This window comes from Oryzias latipes, chromosome 6 (genome assembly GCF_002234675.1).
Source record: "Oryzias latipes chromosome 6, ASM223467v1".
Taxonomy (NCBI): Eukaryota; Metazoa; Chordata; class Actinopteri; order Beloniformes; family Adrianichthyidae; genus Oryzias; species Oryzias latipes.
This window is the reverse complement of record NC_019864.2, coordinates 19,502,207-19,515,684: the sequence shown is the minus strand read 5'-3', so window position 1 is coordinate 19,515,684 and position 13,478 is coordinate 19,502,207. Positions and strand designations below refer to the sequence as shown.

Genomic DNA, 13,478 nt, shown 5'->3' with positions numbered 1-13,478 from the left:
AATGAATCTATATGCAAAATCATGCTAACACAGATCTGTAAGTGTGCATGCACGTGCACATTTAATAGTACTTTTATATACACACAGACCAAGAATGTCACTTGTTTCTGCTGACATGATACTATATATATATATATATATATATATATATATATATATATATGCATTATGGGGTTGTGTGCAGACTTCTGGTCACATTTCTATGGGTGGATAACTAGTCACCGTTTTTACCAAATGTGCTGTGCGTTCTTTTTTATGACCCCGCACACAGTTGAAATGTTAATACCAACCGAGCTTTCAAAGAGAATTTAATTTCTCCTCCACTGGATAAGATCTGAAGCACTTTGCAAGGACACATAGGTGATCGGCGTCTCTGTGAGTTACTGTGGACCTCCGCGTAAACTGCTCACCTGCGGAGGCATCCATCCCCCCGCTCTGCGTCTCCTCACTGTGTCAGTCTCTGCCTTCTCTCGTCAATGCAGGAGTTGTTATTCTGAGTGTTTAACATGTGCTAAGGGAGGTGAATGGCGAAGTTTTCTTTTTATCCAATAAAAATGTCTCCTTGCCAGATCGATTGTTGTTGCTAGGAGACTGAAGCATCCTTGGCAAAGGGGCTACAGCTCCCCGCGTCTGTTGTTTCCCTCCCCGTCCCTCTCTCACTTACTTTTTTCTCCCTTGCCCGTGGACGCGCGCGCGCACACACTCACAAACACACGCACGCACACACAAGCGAAGCTGGCGCGCTGTGCATCGGCGCCCGTCCTCTCCCTCAGTGCGACTCCTCCGAGGGATCAGGAGTAAGTCAAACTTCCAGCAGCTTGAGATTTTCTGTGCAACCCTCAAAGCGTCAGCCAAGGTAGGTCCAGGATACCACATCCTTTACTGGTGAGCAGTTGTGCTGGAGTCTTACATACAGGTTTGTCGACCGAGTGCAGTAAAAAATTGGCAGTCCGGGAGCGTTCGAGCGCGTGTCAGACTCCCTTATGATGGGGAGCAATTGCTTTGAACTTTGCGCAGGATTTAAACACCCACTTGTGCTGCATATAGTTGTTATGCATGCCTTTTAATCTGATGCAGAGAGTGCTTGTGCGCACTTTGATGGAGTGGATGGGTGCTGATGGTGATAGAAGCTCCAACATCGAATTTCTGCAGGAGATTCATGCAGAGGGTGAAGGGAAGAGTGTCGGCAGTTAGTGTTTCACTCTGCACCAAGAAGTTATTTGGATTCACGCAGACCACATTGAGGCATGTCCGTCGGATTTAGGCGTCCTACAGGGAGAGAGGGGTGGGTAATGTGCCTCAGGATACAGGTGGATGAAAGGAGTGATCGGAGCCGCGGATCTTTTTGGTGTTTATCTTTGTTGTTTGACTACCCTGTGCTCATTTTTGAACAACTGCTCCAAACCAGAGAGAATGCGCATGGATTTGTGCTAAAGGTACAGCTGGCAACCCAATCCATGTGATAAAAAGACTTTGTAAATAGAATTATATAGAAAACATTTTATTCTTATATTTGAAATTCTCAATTACCATGCAGCCAAATTGAATAGTTTTTATTAATTTCACATTTTGTCAGCATGTTTTGTTTCTCAAAGCAGGTGGCTGCATTCTTGTGTTGAAGCTGTGTCTTCACAATATTCACGATTGACCCTTAAGTGGCCTCATTTTACAACAATTCACTGCTATTAATCTCAAAAGAACACAGCACATGTAAATGTGATTAATTTTTGTAGCATAATTTTCCACAGAGATCAAATTTATATCCATTTGTCACACACTTCCAATGGTGCTGAGATTCTATGTCTGCCATCAAATTCCACAAAATATGGATATTCTGTTGAGCGTGTGAATAACTTTAGTGGTACAATGTTAGATCAAATGGTTAAACTGAATTGAAAGATTAGCTTCAATAAAAGACGTATAAATATTCTAAAATTTGAACATAATTTTAAATCTTTCTTACCTTGTGAGGTACAAATTAATTAAATGTAAATTTGGAATTATTTTATCAAAACAAATATTTTTTGGGGGGAACACTGAAGCATTAGAAGTTGAAATCAACAGCAACAACCTTAATAATGACAGGAAAAATTAAAATGTCTGCATACTATGTGATGGTGTCCCAGACTTTGTGCTTTTGTTCAGTAATTAAACATGTGCCATTGGGCAGTTATTTTCTTTTCACTCGTTTTCTTGTGCAACTTGTTGCAGTCACACAATAATTCTTCAAATCTTGCTGTGTGCACAGTTTATCAGTAAAAGTCTCTGTGCATGTTTGTCTGCATTAGGGGGTCAACGACAGTGCAGGAGATGGCGCCGCAGGAGTGGTGGGCATTTAGTGGTCTTGTCAAATCCTAAAGGGATCTTGACAAGGCTGCACTCCCATGTGTTTCTGTGTACACATGATGAAAAAAAGCTAATCTGTGTGCAAAGGAGTGGAACATTTCTAAAGATAAAGGAATTTTGCCTTTAGTTTACGCGTTTTGGTGTTAGTAAGTGGGCTTATGTGAGTATGTCTTTGTGTATTAATGTGCAGATTTGGCCTTGTAGCTTTGACACAGCTTATCTCACTGGACTGCAGGCAGCACAGATCCTTACTAGCTGTACTATCATGCTGCATGGAGAAGTGTTTGTCTTAAAACGGTAGCTTTGATTTCTGAAGCTTTATACTGTAATTATCAGTGAAGGCTTTTCCTTCTCCTGAAACATAGTTCTCCTTTGATCAGTTTTTCTATTGATGGAATTTGCTTAACCCAAACCCAAACTGTGTTTGTTTACTCACATGCGGGAGAAAAGCCACGAACCCTACCTTTAAACTGGCAATAATTCCAATCCTAATTGACTTTTAAATAAGCATTACAATTGATTTTACCTTTATATTAAACAGTATAATGTTGAATGATGCTGAGCACTGGCAGCATTTAAGAACATGTGAAGTTAGAAATGATTCTAGTACAGCCAGAAAATAATTAAATAATACAGAAATATTGAATTCAACGGTGGTGGTTTGATCTTTGTTCTATGTTGAATCCATTCGTTCTGCACATCACTGGTCTAATGATTTCACTTACCAAAGTGGCACAAAATGTTTATGAACATTTCAGCACATGTCTCACTAGGCGTTTGCTTAGACACCACAGCTGTATGATTTTTTTCTTTTTCTTTTTTTTTTTGCCTTGTTTAAATAAAATATTTACAGGCTAAATTCAATCTAAACTCAAACTGTGCTCCATAAAGGCTAAAATCTTGCAGAAACTTGAACAAGCATCAGACATATAATCCTTTGTGGGAGCAAAGTGTTCATTTTGGTATAAGTTGCAATTGCTAAAGAGGAGTTCTAATTGCAGGAATTATAGCCAGAGAAACTTTTTTTTTTTTGGTTATTTGTTTGTTTAATTTTTTTCTCAGACTTTCAGAAATGTATCAAATGGCACATTCACATAGTGCACTTAAAGTCTGTCAGTCTTTCAGATTTTTCTTTTCTTAAAAGTAAAGTCTAAATAATTCAATCATGCCTTTGTCGCGTATTAATAAATTATTTATTATTACAAACTTAAAAAATCCTTCATGTCATCATTTTGTTGGAACATTTTTGTAAATGACCCATTTATGTTTTGACCAAAAAAACAACATCAATTGAGAAGGAAAAAAATTCCTAAACCACAGATAGAAAAAATTTTAATATCACTTTTAACTTGTTTTGTGAGAAATGTTTCAAAGGGTAATTACAACAAGAAGTATACCTAAAGGGTCACAGAAGTTTGAGAGGTCAAAATACAGAGTATTGTTGTGTTGCTATCCATGGTGCTGAAATGATATTTCATTCAGCTGTACCTCTATTATATGCAAAACAACATATTTTGAACTGATTTATAATTAAAAAAAATCTATTCACTTTTATTGTGCTATCTTATTTTGATTTTGTCTTTGTTTTCTGTCTGTTTTCATGTGTTTACCAATACTTAAGAAGCAAGGATGGAAGCATGGACTCAAAACCTAGAACAGTGCACAGGACTCTAACCCACTGAAAACAGGTAAGTGTCACAAGTGTCACAATATTTTCTGTCATGAATCCAACAACTGAACTACACACATTCACATACAGGAGAGGACAAATGTTTTAACAGTTAGCTCGAACTTTGAGGCTCTGGTTGGTGTTTGATGACTGGAAAAAAAAGACATAGGATGACGTCTTTGATATACTTTTACTGGACTAAAACAGAATATTTACACATTATATTCCTATGAATACTGTAGTATAATGTCATGAGAACTTACTGCTGATATTACATTCTATTAAGGATGTATTCCTACCTGAGTCATTAAGTTAAAATTAAAAAGGAGCAGAGTTTGTTTCTAATGAGAGCTTAGCTGTACAGGTGTGAATACACTCATTCAAACTAGGGTCCAGACCAAACAAAAATTGATGTTCATTTGAGGAGGTGGTGTGGTTTGCTATCTAGAGGACTCTAGTACAGTTTGCCCTTGGTGTGGAAATAAACTAGCTCCAATCCCATTCAACCTAAAATGTAATTGGTCTTTTTGGAAGGTACCATAGCCAAGTATTAGGCATCACAGCAACACTTCTGCTGGCATGTGGGAGTTAGATAACACTCCTTATGAGCCCATTTTAGCCATTGCAAATAACTAGCAGAACCAGGTAAAAACAGACTTTAAAACATTTCCTTTTTAAATTCTAAAATATTTTCAGACATTTTTAACTGTAAACAAGAGAATAAGTGCAGCCAGTGGGTGCAGAAATTGTCCCAAACATGTTTACATTATTTACACTGATCAATTGCCAAAAAGCTCTATATGAGAAAGTGACACAAACAACAACGAACAAGCTATCAAATTCAATGCAAAGGGCTGTTTTCTTTGGAGAAATATTAGCTTTTTTAACAGTGGAAGTTTAAATCATAGTTATTTAAATCCAGTTTTACAGTTGTTAATTGTTTGCTCTCAGACAAGAGCACATTTTATTTTCACATCAAGAGTTTTAATAATTTAATTTACTTTGGTGAAAATATGCAAATTATCATGTCTTAAGACATAAAGACAATTATTTTAGCTAGATAATAATAATTAAAATGAAATGAAGCATTAAAACAAGTAATCAGCACTTTTACATTGACTCATAACATTTTTCTATTCTGTTTTGCTTATTAAACATGGTTCAACCTTTTCACATTTAAGAGCAGATCACACATTCAAAATAAACCTTAGTTGAAAACATTCAGATATTGTATCTTTATTTCTTTTCACTTGTCTGAGAACTTAAATTCTGATGAACCTTCAAACTACAAATCCTATTTCCATCGGAAATTATACATCCAATCTAATATCTATAATTTAAAAACATTTTTTGATCTCTGAGTTCTTATTTTTTAGGATTTTTTTAGACTCAGCAAAATAACATTAATTGCAGGAATGTTTAAAAAATCATTTCATTTATTTATGACCATCCTTTTTACTATTTTGATGCAAATGATTTGCGTTATTTAACTATCTACTCACAGGATTGTGGTTAAAACAAATCAAACATTATCCCGGTGTGGGACAAACGATGTGATGGGAAATCATTCAAATGAATGGTGTCCTGAGTAAAAGAAATATATTTAAAACCAAACATGGATTTTCTGTTGTGGTGTTGGGTTCCCTTTATTCCTGGTTTGTTAGTTTGAAGAAAGATCTTCTAAAGTTTTGGTAGCTGAGGTTTTTTTCCAAAGAAAATAGAGTTTCCTCGCTCAGCGTGTTCCTTAACTCTGTTCTGCTCCAGTGAGAAAGCAGGGAGGAGTCTGGAAATCACTGCTGCTTTCCATGGCTCACCTCTCGTCACTAAGAGGAGTTGCAACAAACACTGAGCTGAACATACTCACACACACACACACACATACTGAATTCCACGCATACACGGTCTGCGCACTTCAACGCCTGTTCACCAACACCCCCCTGTTCTCTACACGCAGACATTCACACATGCACATGCACTTGGGGATGAGGCAGTAAAAGGCCAGTGGAATGTACAGCTGTGATGGTGTGCCTCAGAGAGAGATCAGACTCTTTAATAAATGATGATTTTAGCACAAAAGCGTGTGAGATGGATAGTGAAAGGTAGCCTACTGGCCATGCACTATAGTTGTCATGTACATTTATTTGTATCAGTTAATGAAATTCCATTAAGGCAAACATTTTTGAAAGCTAGAAAAGTTTAAATTTACTGACATTTGTAAATGACTATTTGTAGTGAAACAACCAGGTGAGGATTCTGAATTTAACCATCTGAGGATGTGAATTTAGCATTGTGTTCACTTCCTTCCTGTAGTGTGATAACAGCACTGAAGCCTCTGTAAGTGATGGGGAAACATTAGGTAGAATGCTGTACCAACAGTATAACACTAGATATCTATAAAAGCAAAGTCAGTGGTCAACAGTGTATCATAATTGTTTTGCCCACAGTAATTTAGAAACCAAATGGCTGCTGCTGCGGTTGATGGGATTTGATTAATTTGTGTTCTAACTATACAAAAAGCCTATTTCACAAGGGATGCTGAAAACAATCATCTTTCCATGAGATTCTTCCTGAATGTGCTGTTCCACATAAACACAACAGTACAATTGCTTCCTGTAAGATCACTTTTGTTGTCTGTTTTCGTCTTTCGCACTTTGACCCACTCCATTAAAAATCCTGTTTTGGGAGTGTTTTTGCATAATCTTGCAGGACATATACAAAGAAAATTAAGATTAAAAGTGGATTTCTGAATATGTCTTTATTCAATTGTTGTGAATCAGGAGCAGAAAAAAATGCAGTTTATAAAAACCTGTAGCTGTGACATAGGTACTACAGCAGGCAAGTTTCCTGCTCCGCTCCCTTCCACTGCATCCACTTGTGGATACATAGATCTATGTACGTCTTCATTTTGGATGGATAGCTCCAATATTGCTCACCATTTTTCTTGCACCGGTAATGTTAGGTTGGGGGTGTGAGGGGCTGTAAGATAGCAGGAGAGCATGTAAACTGAGAGATGATGGGAAGCTCACTCCGTGCCAAAAGTCCCGCCCACAACAAGGCAAATTTCAGATGAACTCCCACCAAAACTGTCCTAGAAAACGTCAAAGGCTTTTTTTTATTTTGACTAAAAACTGCATAATCATAATTAAAAGACAACTGGGAACAATTTACAATAGATCAAAAGATGATGGTAGTGGGACTTTAATAATATCTTGTCAGACTGATCAAGTGTTTTTTAATCACTTCCAACTAGAGCGGACCATCATTATCAAATTTCTCATCAAAATCCTGCAAAATAACAACATTATTCTGTTAATGGAACTAGACTTGAGTAACTAACGCAATTAAAACTTTCACTAATAGTTGGTTTCAATATAGATTTATTTTTCTCCTTTTTTTTACAGCTTGATAGAGCTGGACAACCAAAGTTTTCAAGGTAAAAATCAAGGGACAAAATGTTCCAAGGAAAAACATTGAACACCCATCTTCAGTATTTGGCACAATTCCTTCAGGCATAAATGAAATGTCTGTGGTAATAATTTCACAGTACTCTGTTCAACTACATCTTCACACCTCTGTTTATCACACCTCCATGGTGTGTGCCTCTTGTGAAACTGGAGTTTCTTCTTTGTTTTATGAAATTTTAAGGTGTGATAACTGTAGCATGATGTGAAGTCGGCTGAAGATGAGGAGACAGAAACCAGATAAATCAGCTTTTGTCTTAGCTGAAAACAAAGAAACAAGGCTGTGTTCTGTCATTTTTTTGTAGGTAGTAGCCCTTTCATCATCTAAATGCAGGCTCCCAAGCAGAAACATTGATTGCTTTTGTAATACTTTCACTTTTAATTAAAATTAAGCTTAGACAGAACTCAGAAAGACACATTCTTCTTTAAACCTTATTTTTTCAGACTGCAAATTGCGTGACACTTCTTATATCATAAAATTGGGTTATTCCTCTTCTTGATGCTGACTGAAGAACCTTCATAAATGACACCTGCTTTCAATTAAAAAATGTTTTAATGGTTTTGTAGCAGCAGCAAGTGTGTCTAAGATCAAAAATAAGCCTTGCAGATTTCAAAGAAAAAAAGTTCAAGCATGACATTGTAGCATTATGAGCACCTTCACTCAACCTCAGCAAATTTTTCAGATTCAACCCAAACTGAATTGAAACTGCATCTCATTTTACGTAAATACAGGTGTTTTGGACTCAGTCTTAAAACAAGTTATTCTTCTCCAAAGTCATGTGCAGGTAAAAATGGATTCAGTGTTCCCTAACAAAGTTTAAGTGCATGAATTATGAATGATAGTAAAATGTCTTAAACTATCCAATGTTAATTAAGACAGCTGAGAGGTCATCTATCATCTGTTTTGGATAAATAATGTTTTGAAATGTCTTTTTTTTTTTTATAAATATATACATCTTGTCTTAAACTATCTCAAGGTTTTGCTGCAGAGTGTTTCAATGGTGTGTGTGGTCATCTGTGATTTGGCCTTTATTTACTTTCATTGGAGATGGCATGCTGGTGTCTTGTGGTGCAGCTGTGTCATTCCCAGAGCCTTTGTCTTTGTTCGTCGACTTCACAGAGTGGACACTAAGGCTGGCAGGAGCTCCTGGCCTGTAAAAAGGTCTTATTCAGGACAATGTGACAGTTTCCGTCAGCAATCCCAACTTTCCCTTATTTCAACTGAACTAGGTTTAAAGTCACAAGTCAAAACATGAAAGTGGTAAATATTTGAATGCAAAGGCCTCAAAGGAAAAGCACATTAGTAAAGGTATGAATTTAACTATATTTTTGAAGTAAAAGAAATTGTTCAATTCAGCTCTAAAAAACTCAATCCAACATTTTCGAGTGCTAATGACTAGTGACTGGTGACTGCTAATCCCCCACCCCCGCCATCCCCCAGACAAATTCTTTAAATTTGAAATATTTTCTTTAACATCTTGATGCTTGAATTTACTTTTACAACTGTGGAAAAAATAATTCATTCATGTTTTTGCTTTCAAGTAGATAACTTTGGAGCTGAAGATGTTTGATGCATATTTGCATCACTAGGTGTCAATTAATAAGCAAAAAAATCTGCCAATGAGACAGATAATTTTTATTTTTATTTTTTTAAATCTAGTCACTGAGACATGTTATTTTGCTTGAAAACCTTTGTGATAAGATTATTTTCCTTGCAAGACAGACAATAAGACAAGAAGATATTTCTACTTTCTTAAGATTCAGTTTTTTACAGTGTTTTTGTTAAATTAAATTTGAACAGGTTATATAGCAAATGTTCTTAAGCAATAAACATTGAACAAAAGTTACCCTTAAACATAAATATATTTTTTGTTTGTATCTTTTTTTTATTTATTTCTTTAACTGCCAAAATTTGGGGAAATTTGCTTAATTGTGAAATGGAACAAAAGACCCGGGAGCATAAAAAATGTCTCATCCTTCTTGGTAGAATTACCAGCTACTAACTTTTATTTAGACAAATATGATGTTACATGTTTAAATACAATAATCTGAAACCATTTAAGCAACAGTGTAAAGAAGAACTCACAGAAAACCAAAAAGAGCAAAACACAACATTAGTACGTTTATTAAAATTTGGTAATGAGTTAGGAAAGACTGCAGTAATTGGCTTAAATCAATCAAACTTACTGGTCCTCTCCCCAGCTAAGAGGCTTAAGTGTCGATTCAAGCCAAATCTTTTTATTCTTTTGTTTCAGGCGGTCTGTGCTCAACTCTGTCTATCATTCCCTACCTGTTCATCGTTGCTCTGTAAACATTGTGCATCAACAACAGTGACGACAGATGGGCGGCTGCGTGAGCGTGAATTAAGTAGGATTCAGCAAGTCCTGTGCCATAGCAAGGTTGACTGATGCTCTATAATGTCTCACAGGGTTATTACATGACAGTTAATTTGATAGATGCCATCCACAGATGGGTAATTCTCCGTCTGACGGTGATGAAATGACGATCTGATGAATGTTTTCACACAAACCCCAACCTTGCTCTGTTTTTAGCCCGAGTAGCCATTTTCAGTCATGTCATGTCAGATTTTCTCTAGATCATGAAACTATGTGCGATGAGAGGAAAATGAAGACACAAAGCTTTCTCACTCGACTGTGGTGTAGTGGCTCTGGGAACAATGACTCGTAGCACTGCTGATGGCATTTAATCTAACGAAAGAACACGCAACCAGTATTTCCAAAGATGTTTTTAAAATAAACAGCAATATTTCTGATTTCAAACTTCATTCATTCTAAATCTTAAAGAGTTATTTTTGTTTTGCGCCAAAACAGACCATTTAAAGTCCCACTCCAGTCATATTCTGATCTATTGTAAAAGCGTTCAAAGTCGTCTTTAATCATGACTATTCCGTTTTTAGCCTAAATTTAAAAAAAATACCTGTGTTGTTCTCTAGGACATCGTTTCTGCAGAGCAGCAGCAGTTCATTAGACATTTGTCTCTTATTTCTGGGCAGGATTGTTGACGTGGAGTAAGCCTACCCTTACTTCCCAACATCCATCTGTTTACACGCTCTCCTGCTAGCCAACAGCCCCTCGCAACACCAACCTAACATTACCAGTTCAAAAAAAATGTTGAAGAGCTAAGAGCTGCTGTACAGTTTTGAGCCCAACAGCAGCTTGTATGAAGAAAATGAAGACATACATGGATCTATTCATCTACAAGTGGATGCATCAGAATGAAGCAGAGCAGTGAACATTAGGTTTTCTGTCTGCTCCTGATTCTCAACGATTTGAATAAAGAAATAATGCCATTTTAAGCTTTATTCTCTTTATATATGTCCTCTGTCATAAGAAAAATGTAACAAGATGTTAAAAACACCAAAAACTCAATTTCCATTGAAATTCTGTTTTAAGAGGATGGAGGCAACAACTAAGTTAAAGCTCTCTCTTGACCTTGAAAAAAGCTGAAGCTCTTAGTAAATACAGTAAAATGACAAACACTAACAGGCAAAAACAACAAATCACTGAAAAGTTGAGATCTTTAAGCTGATTTAAATTAAAAAGAAAAGCGCAACTCACCTTTTCCAATGAAACAAAAAACGTGAATATAACATTTTTGTGTGTTTTGTTGAGGATTTTAAGCAATAAAACATGTACGTTTCATTAATTAAATATGTCTTATGGAGGACGTCAAAAAAAATGAAATTCCACAGTTTCCTTAGAAATCAATTCTCAGCAAAGGAATGTTTATTTCTGGCATTAAGGCACCTATTTAAATCATAAATAAAAGTGCATTTAAAGTTTCAGCCTTTGAGTCATTCAGGTTAGAATTAATCATGTGTGGATTCTTGAGGTGAGTGTGGTGCATGGTGAAATGAATGCCTCCGTCACGGACTCTTTCCCAATGACTTGGTATTGACTGAGTTCACACATACAGAAAACCTCCCTCCGTTGATGCTGACCAACTGGAATGTCGTCCACCAAGCAGACACCTTAAAAGAAACCGCCACGGATGACTGCAGATTTCTGTGAGCAGCTAACCACAAATGGGGTAGGGGTCGGAGCCCTTTCTGTCGTTGCGAGAGAAAGTAAGGGGGAATTCATCACACCCGTCTTCTGCAAGACATTTGACATTTAGCAGAGTATTGTCACTGTCTTCTGCAGTGTGCTGGTTTCTCCCCTTCCAGCAGGTGTAAGTCCAGCTCTGTGACCTCTGTCACTTGCTCAAGGCTTTAATCCTAATGTATTGTCTTTTAACACAGAGAGCGAAAAGGCTGAAGTAGCTCTGCCTCCTTGAACACTAAATTAACAAAGGAGGGTTCAACTGACTAAAATGTTAAGGTTCATTTTTATGGTTTTATTGCAGTTTTATGCATAAATACTATTATTTAGTGGCCCTTTCATGAGGTTGAATGTTTTTTTTTTACTTCAAAATGCAGAGTCCTTTATGTTTTAGTCAAAAGTACCTACTGCACACAAGAGAGCAATTAAGCATTTCAAGCTCTTCTTCTTTTGGGGTTTAATATATTTTTTATTATAGAAATACTTTTTTTATCTATAAGTAGATTACAATTTTGACAGTGCAAAAATGTAGTTCTACAATGAAAAAACTGAATGGCATTGTGATTAAATCTTTTTCATTCCAGCTGTCCTTAAGGTCTAGAAAATCGATTTCTATGTTTCTAACATGACATGGGTTTTAACCTTTGGAATTAATGCTGGGCACGCAACAGACTCATTAATCAATACAGGAAAAGCTGAGCTCAAAGTACCTGATTATCGATTTTAATTGGCAAAAAGCGATGAAAGAGGTCAAGCCCAAAGTAGACCCAACACCAACACTCTACACAAGCATTGTCAATTTAATGATGGCAATTTAAGCCCCACTAAAATTTCACTCAGATTTGTTTTATTGGTCAATCCTAAACTCTTTTATAGCATTTGGTCTGGCGTGCTTACATAAAAAATATTAATGGAACTGCACTGACTGTTTAATAGTGTTTTCTTTTTTTGTATAACTTTTTGTCTTATTTACAGATCATTAGTCTTTCCTGCCTAAAATTGCCTTCATAAACAATAAATGTGCACAGCCCATTGCACCCTTCAAAGCTATTTGAGATGCCCCGCACACCCACATCACAACTGTTTTGTCAAGCATGAAGTAAAAACACTAAAGGTCTAAAATTTTTACGCTGGGGATACAGATATGGTTTTTTATTTGTTTTTTAACTGAGAATTCCTTAAATGTTAATGAGCCCACCTGCTCTTAATTGACAAAGTGACACAATTGTGTGAGGAGAGACTAACATCTTCAAATACTTTATAAAATTGTGCAGATCGTTGTTGGTCCGTAACACCACTCATCCATTTTCTTTTCTCTTTAAACCAAATTTGCACATATGGCATCCTTGTACAGTGAGATTCACGTCACTAGTGCATCTGTGAATTGTGCAAGCTTTGTAATAGACAAGCACACACACACACGCAGGAACACACACTAAAACAAGACACACGCAGACACACAGCAGACACACACTATTTGTGTGGCTCAGTGTACTGTGGTCCATCGACCCTGCATGGCTGCTCTCAGCTGGATACGTGTCAGCCACAGCCTCCCTGCCTGTTAGGGGAGAGTGAAGGCTGTGAAGGATGTGAGGGAGGTGGAAACAAATGGAGGAAGAGAGGAAAACCAGCAAGGAGAGGATGAAACAGGAACAGGAAGGGAGGAGGAAGAGATTCAGGGAAACACGAGAAGCAACAGGGAAGGGCAGTGATGTGAAAGCTGCATCCTCTGTGACTTGGGCCGGGTCAGAGGTGAAACAGGGTTTTCTGTCAGATGTTACTCTACATAATTGCTCCCTGGGAGAAATGGTCAGCTGTCAGCCACCCCACCCCCCCACACACACACACACACACACACACACACACACACACAGACACAAACATTTCTTGTGCATTTCCTACTCTTTAAAATAAATGTTTCTTTTTAGAGTTTCCTCACCA

At 37.0% G+C, this 13,478-nt stretch overlaps 1 protein-coding gene across 6 annotated transcripts in view; it reads left to right on the top strand.

Moving 5' to 3' along the window:
- The first annotated feature begins 660 nt into the window (after window positions 1-660).
- The window catches only part of LOC101166047 (metabotropic glutamate receptor 3), a 45,369-nt gene continuing 32,551 nt past the window's right edge, over window positions 661-13,478 (top strand). Inside the window, exons 1-3 of one of the 6 annotated variants that reach the window (XM_023955898.1) lie at window positions 661-856; window positions 3,968-4,034; window positions 7,417-7,448. The gene's annotated coding sequence lies outside the window, so the exon portion shown is untranslated. Of the gene's footprint in view, window positions 857-926; window positions 1,286-1,308; window positions 1,437-3,967; window positions 4,035-7,416; window positions 7,449-13,478 lie in introns of those variants that run through there. The other 5 variants (XM_023955899.1, XM_023955897.1, XM_023955894.1 and 2 more) reach the window with 5 other exon arrangements.